The sequence below is a fragment of the Neofelis nebulosa genome, chromosome 11 (genome assembly GCF_028018385.1).
Source record: "Neofelis nebulosa isolate mNeoNeb1 chromosome 11, mNeoNeb1.pri, whole genome shotgun sequence".
NCBI classification, from domain to species: domain Eukaryota; kingdom Metazoa; phylum Chordata; class Mammalia; order Carnivora; family Felidae; genus Neofelis; species Neofelis nebulosa.
In genome coordinates, this window is record NC_080792.1 from 24643375 (window position 1) to 24650046 (window position 6672).

Here is a 6672-nt window from a genome sequence, read left to right on the forward strand (position 1 = left end):
TTAGTTTCAGGCGTACAATATAATGATTCAACAATTCCATCACCCAGTGTGAGCTCATCAAGGTGTCTCTTAATTCCCATCACCTGTTTCATCCATCTCCCACCTACCTCCCCTCTTGAAACCCTCTGTTTGTTCTCTATAGTTAAGAGTTTGATTTTTTGGCCTTAGAGACTTAATTTGACTTTAACAGAGTTCAACTGACATTATATTGAATTATTTCTACTTTCTAATCATATGCATGGTCTTGGCTCCAGTTTGAGTAACACTGTTTGAAATATATCAAGGAGGATTCCTTAATAGCTTGAGTAACACTTTTTTTTTTTTTGCCACTTGTATTAATAGATATGTTTTGGAACAATGACAATGGTTTATTAGGAGATGGGCTGTTTCATAAAAGAAATATTTAGTATTATGAAACAAAACTGCATGCTATAACATATAGTTCTGTTCAATATGCCACCATAATGTCATTTATGATTAGGTATAACATTTATAAATTGTGAAATCTTACAAGTATTATCTAATAAGCAAAATAAATTAGAAAACAATATCTGTGCTGAGAAAGAATTATCAGGGTTTTTAGTTTTAGTCAGTGAAAACTTCTTTTTATTACTCAACTAGTAACTTAGAATTTTAGTATTTCTTTTTTTAAAATGTTTATTTATTTATTTTTGAGAGATAGTTGGGGGGGGGGGCGGGTAGAGGGGCCGAAAGAGAGAGGGAGACAGAGAATCTAAAGCAGGCTCCGAGCTGTCAGCACAGATCCTGACATGGGGCTCAAATTCCTGAACAGTGAGATCATGACCTGAGCCAAAGTTGAATGCTTAACCAACTGAGCCACCCAGGTGCCCCAGGGTGTCATTATTTCTTGAAGCTTAATATTCACAGATTCTTTGCTTAAAAGATAAGATTTCCATGTAATTATCAGCAAATATTTTTTATAATTTTTTATAATCCAGCCAGCCAGAATATCCTTTAATTTCAACACGAATGTATTTCCCAGAAGTAACTGGGAATATTAGAATCATAGAATATTAAAATTGGAAGGTCCTGAGAGAGATTTTTGTTCAACCATCTCTCTATATACAAAAGGAAACTGAGGCATGAAGTCCCTTACCCAAGCCACAAACTCTTTAATGTGCATTCAGAAATATTTATTTAGCACCCTCTACTGTAAAGCCCTATTAGATTGGCTGGGGACATAGCAGTAAATATTAGAGACAAAAACTCCTGGCCTTAGGAGCTGATATTCTCGTAGAGGAGAAAGACAAAAAATCGTTAACATACATAAACCATCAGATACACATACATGCTATAGAGGAGAATAAAGCAGGGAAGGGGATGTATTGCAGAAGGGAGATGTAATTTTAGACATAGCGTGGCCTGAGAAGGCCTAAATGATCAAATGATTTCAGATTTAAAGGTGAGAAGGAGGGGGTTCACATGGGTGAAGGGTGAGGAGCTTTCTGGATGGAGGCAACAGTCAGTGCAGAGGCCTGAGGGAGACTCCTATTTGACCTGTTCCAGAAATAGCATGGAGGCGAGAGAGGTGTCTGAGTCACAGAGGGGTGCAGGAAGAGGCTTCCAAGTCTTTGGAAGGACTCAGAAATGGGGAGCTATTCAAGGTTTTTGAGTGGCAGAGTGACCTGCTTTAACATTGGTTCAGTAGAGAATAGACAGTAGGGAGGCAAGAACAAACACAGAGACCAGTTAGGAAGCTTTGAATTAATCCAGGGGAGAGACGATGCCGTTTGGGACCAGGGTGGTCAATACGGAGCTTGTGAGAGGGGGTCAAATTTTTGAAGGTAGAACCAAAAAGGAGGAAATGGCCGACGTAGGACCAGAACCCAGGTTTCTGATGCCCTAGTTTTCTTTTTGATGCACCGTGTTGCTGGATTATTTTGTATAGTCCCAAGAAATCATTGGATATCTGAGTCACAATAAGGATTATAGTTGCAATTTTTCATATGCAGCTTAGGCACGGCTCACAATCATTCTGGCAAGACGTTTGTAACTGGAAATAACTCACATTTGTCCTGTTGGTCCATCAGAAAGAAGAAAATTTTAGTTGCCTGCACTTTTTGAGTTGAACTGATCCTAGACTTATGGTGAAACATTCTGACATTATATGCCTCCTAGCGTGGCATAATATGAAGTCGACAGGACTGCCTATGAAATATTATTGTCAAAGACTTAATCATGAATCTAATTAAGACTTTAGCTCTATCATCCAGTTTATAGGAAACACAGGGGATAGAGACACAAGCTAAATATCATCATAAAGAAACGATCAGACATCCAGATATAAATAACCTGGTCTCCTAAAAACAGTCCAGTAACAGAAAACAAAACCCAAACCAAAACCACAGGGGGAGCCTGTTCTAGCTTCAAAAAGACTTAAGAGCATAACCAAGGATAAACCATGAACCTTGATGGGTGTCTCACATCTTTATTCATTTATCAGTGGACACTTCAGTCCCTTCCATATCTTGACTGTTGTAAATAGTGCTGCGGGAAACATTGGGGTGCACACATCTTTGTGAATTAGTGTTGTTTATTTTCTTTGGGTAAATATCCAGTAGCGGAATTACCAGATCATAGGGTATGCCTATTTTTAATTTGAGAAACCTCCATACTGTTTTCCAGAGTTGCTGGACCAATTTACATTCCCACCAACAGCGCCCAATAGTTCCCTTTTCTCCACATCCTCGCCAGCACTTGTTTCTTGTCTTTTTTATTCTAGCCATTCTGACAGGTGTCGGGTGATACCTCGTCGTGGTTTTGATTTGCATTTCCCTGATGCCTAATGATGAGTATCTTTTCATGTGTGTGAAGACATGGGTTTCTTGAATTATGCTGGATGTAAATATTATGTTTATACACAAAACAGTGTATTTGGCATCTTGCTTATGCATGGAGAGATGATACACGTATATAAGCTTGATATCTGAAAAATATATCCCTTTTCATGAACTTTTACGTGTTTTCAAATAAGCTTAGGCAGGGCACACCCTCCACAGGTGATTGATGGGGACAGATTTTCATTTCCAATGCAGGTTTAACTTAATTATTATGAGCCCACTTGCTGCCTTTTCTCACAACTGTAGTGCAATTTCAGACTAATACTTTCATCATCTCTTGTTGTATGATCAATTATGCAAAAAAAAATAGTGTCTTTAAACCACTATAATTTATTTTTCATGATTTCTTCCAAGCCCTGAATTCAGTCAGAGCACAGTAGGGGGCAGCTTATCTTGACTCCTTGATGCCGGGGACCTCAGCAAAAATCACTGGGGGCTGGAATCATGTGTTCACATGACTGGTGGTGCTGGCAGTTAATGTGACCTCACCATGTAGCCTTGGCTTTCTCCCAACATGGTGACAAGGTTCCAAAGGCACACCTCCCAAGAAAGAGACAGATGGAATTCATATTGTCTTTAACAGCTAGCTTGGAAATCGTGCAGTGGTATTTCCTCTCCATTCTATTGGCTGAAGCTACAAAGATATGTCCAGATTCAAAGGCAGGGTACAAAGATCCCGCCTCTTGATGGAAGTGTTGATAACACATTGAAGGAGTATGTGGGATGGAATATGGAATTATCCCATCCATCCATCTTTGGAAAACACAATCTGCTACAAGTAGTGACAGCTAGATCTCTTCCCTTAAAGTTACATTTCACCCTTTGTCTTAGCAAGTAAGACAAACACCAGATTCACATCCAGAGACACAAATCGGATGAAGCCAAAAGGATCTGAGGGGACACCTATAATAGTTAGGAAATGTGAAAGGGGACAGAGTATCCTAAGGAGAGGTGAAACAGGACAGAGGTTGATCAAATGTACCCTGAACACTTTTAACTACTGTGTTACCTAGAAAAAAAAAAAATGTGTTATCTATGAATAACTAACTTAAAAAACAACAACAGAACTTTTAAAGGAACAGAAGAAAGACTTTATCACATAAAAATTGGTATCTCGGGGCACCTGGGTTGGCTCAGTCAGTGAAGCGTCCAACTTTGGCTCAGGTCGTGATCTCTTAGTTTGTGAGTTCAAGCCCCGCATCAGGCTCTGTGCGGATAGCTCAGAGCCTAGAGCCTGCTTCATATTCTGTCTCCCCTTCTCTCTGCCCGCCCCTCCCCATGCTCATGTTCTGTCTCTGTTTCTCAATAATAAATAAATGTTTAAAAAAAAATGTCTTTTTAATTAGTATCTCAATATAGAAGCCTGAGCAAGGTGCTGGGTCTCTGTTGCCTAGCCCTCTCCTCCCAGGGCCCACAGGCTGGTGGGTCTAGGAGGTGTGAGGCCAGGCCTCAGGCTCCGTGGCACCCAGCTGGAGACAGCCAGCCGGAATCTATTGCGCACCAGGCCACAGGACCCGTGGCAGAGAACTGTGGCAGAAGGGGCAAGGCCCAAACTTCTGGAGAGCCATGCTGTGGGGACCATGGGCTGCAGGGGAAAGGTGCTTAAAGACGCAAGCTACTGAAGAGAAGATGGAGAGCAAAGGGTGAGGAGTGAATCTGAGGGCAGAGAGACCCAGGACCACAAGATGCATCCAAACTTAGATTTTTAAAAATGTTATTTTTCAAAAATACGGAAGTCGAACAAACCTGTCATTTTTTTTCTGAAAATGAAGTTCAAGTAACAGAGGTTAGTTCTTGTTTGAAAATCAATGTCTTTTTAAAAAAAATTTTTTTTAAAGCTTTATTTTTACTCATTTTGAGAGAGAAAGCACGGATGGGTGAGGAACAGAGAGAAGGAGAAAGAACCCCTAGCAGACTCCACACTGTCAGTGCAGAACCTGATGTGGGGCTCGAACTCACGAACCCTGAGATCATGACCTGAGCTAAAGTCAGATGCTTAACCGACTGAGCCAACCAGGTGCCTGAAAATTAATGTCTTTATTCTTCCTTGAGGGACAGTTTACCAAATGTATGCCCAAATTAACGTAACAAGTTGATTACATGCTAATGATTAACATAGAGACTAACTGCTCCCCTCAGTATCCATTCTACAAGAATTAAACACATTTCTCGACAGTTCACTATGAGTTTCAGGAAGAGATATTTCAAGCAGATAAAATGTTTTTTACGGAGAAAAATGATTTATAGAGAAAAATCAAGCAAGACTTAAAGTAAAAGATAATGCCATTGTTTTTAAAGCAAGACATGAAAAATTAAACACATCTGCATTTAAATTAGGGAGGAAGAAAGGATAACAGTATGTAGTGCCCATAATATACTCCGTGGTCATCACAGTGACAGTGTTAACCAGGCCACCAAGACTTGGGGGTCATTTTTCCCTCTGCTACAAGGATAGACCTGCCAAGCAGATGGCCGAGACCGGGATGGTTAACTTTATGTATCAACTTGACTGGCTGTGGGGTGCCCACATCAAACCTTATTTCTGGGTGTGTCTATGAAGGTGTTTCCAGAAGGGATTAGTATATGAATCAGTGGACTCAGTAGACTATCCTCCCCAACGTGTGCGGGTATCATCCAATCCGTGGTGGACCTGAATACAAAAAAAGGTGAAGGAGGAATTCACTTCTTTCCTGCCTCATTGCTTGAGCCACAACACCTTGTCTTCTCTGGGTCTCAGGCCTTCAGACTTGGACTGAATTGCACCTGGCTTTCTTAGGTCTCCAGCTTGCAGACAGCAGATTGGGGGGCTTCTTGGCCTCCATAACCACACGCACCAATGTGTCATCACAAATCTGTGTGTGTGTGTGTGTATCCTATTGCTTCTAGAACTCTGGAGAACACCGACTAAAACACACATAGCCAGTCTCCCCAACTGTGGAAGAGAAAAAAACATCCTAAACGCTTGCAATCCAACCACCCATTTTCCATGACAACTCTCGACTTGCTTACACGTTATCATCTTTTTCATCTCAATATACTTTTATTACAATATCATTACAGGTTGATGTTTATAGATTGGTTTACACTGCATGTATTTCAGGTAAGCTGTTTCCAACAACATATGGGAAAGCAGAATCATCACAGGGAGGGGCTACCTACAAATCCAACTTTTGCCTGTTCACTGAAATGCCATTGATAGAATTTTGACATTCACGACCTTTAATTCTAATGAGCCTGTGTACTCTTGACCTTATCTTCTCGACCTTTTTCTTCCCTAATCATGTCTGTACCTATCTTATTGGGGTCTACAGCACTGTCACTAAACAAAAACAAAACCTGAACATTTTTTAATTCCATTACATGCCTAGCACAGAGGCTCATATGGTAGGGGGTTACCCATGTGCTGAAAGAAAGTGAATTTGGGACACCTGGGCAGCTCATTCAGTTAAGCGTCCAGCTCGTGATTTTGGCTTAGGTCATGATCTCATGGTTCATGGGATGGAGACCCACACTGGGCTCTGTGCTGTCAGCATGGAGTCTGCTTGGGATTCTCTCTTTCCCTCTCTCTCTGCCCCTCTGTACTCTCTCTCAAAATAAATAAACTTAAAAAAAAAAAAAAAAAGAGGAGTGCCTGGGTGGCTCATTCTGTTTGGTGGCTCACTCTTGATCTTGGCTCAGGTCATTATCTGTTTGTGAGATCAAGCCCCATGTCAGGCTCTGTGCTGACAGCGTGGAGCCTGCTTGGGATTCTATCTTTCCCTTTCTCTCTGCCTCTCCCCTAAAATAAATAAATTTTATTTATTCAAATAAA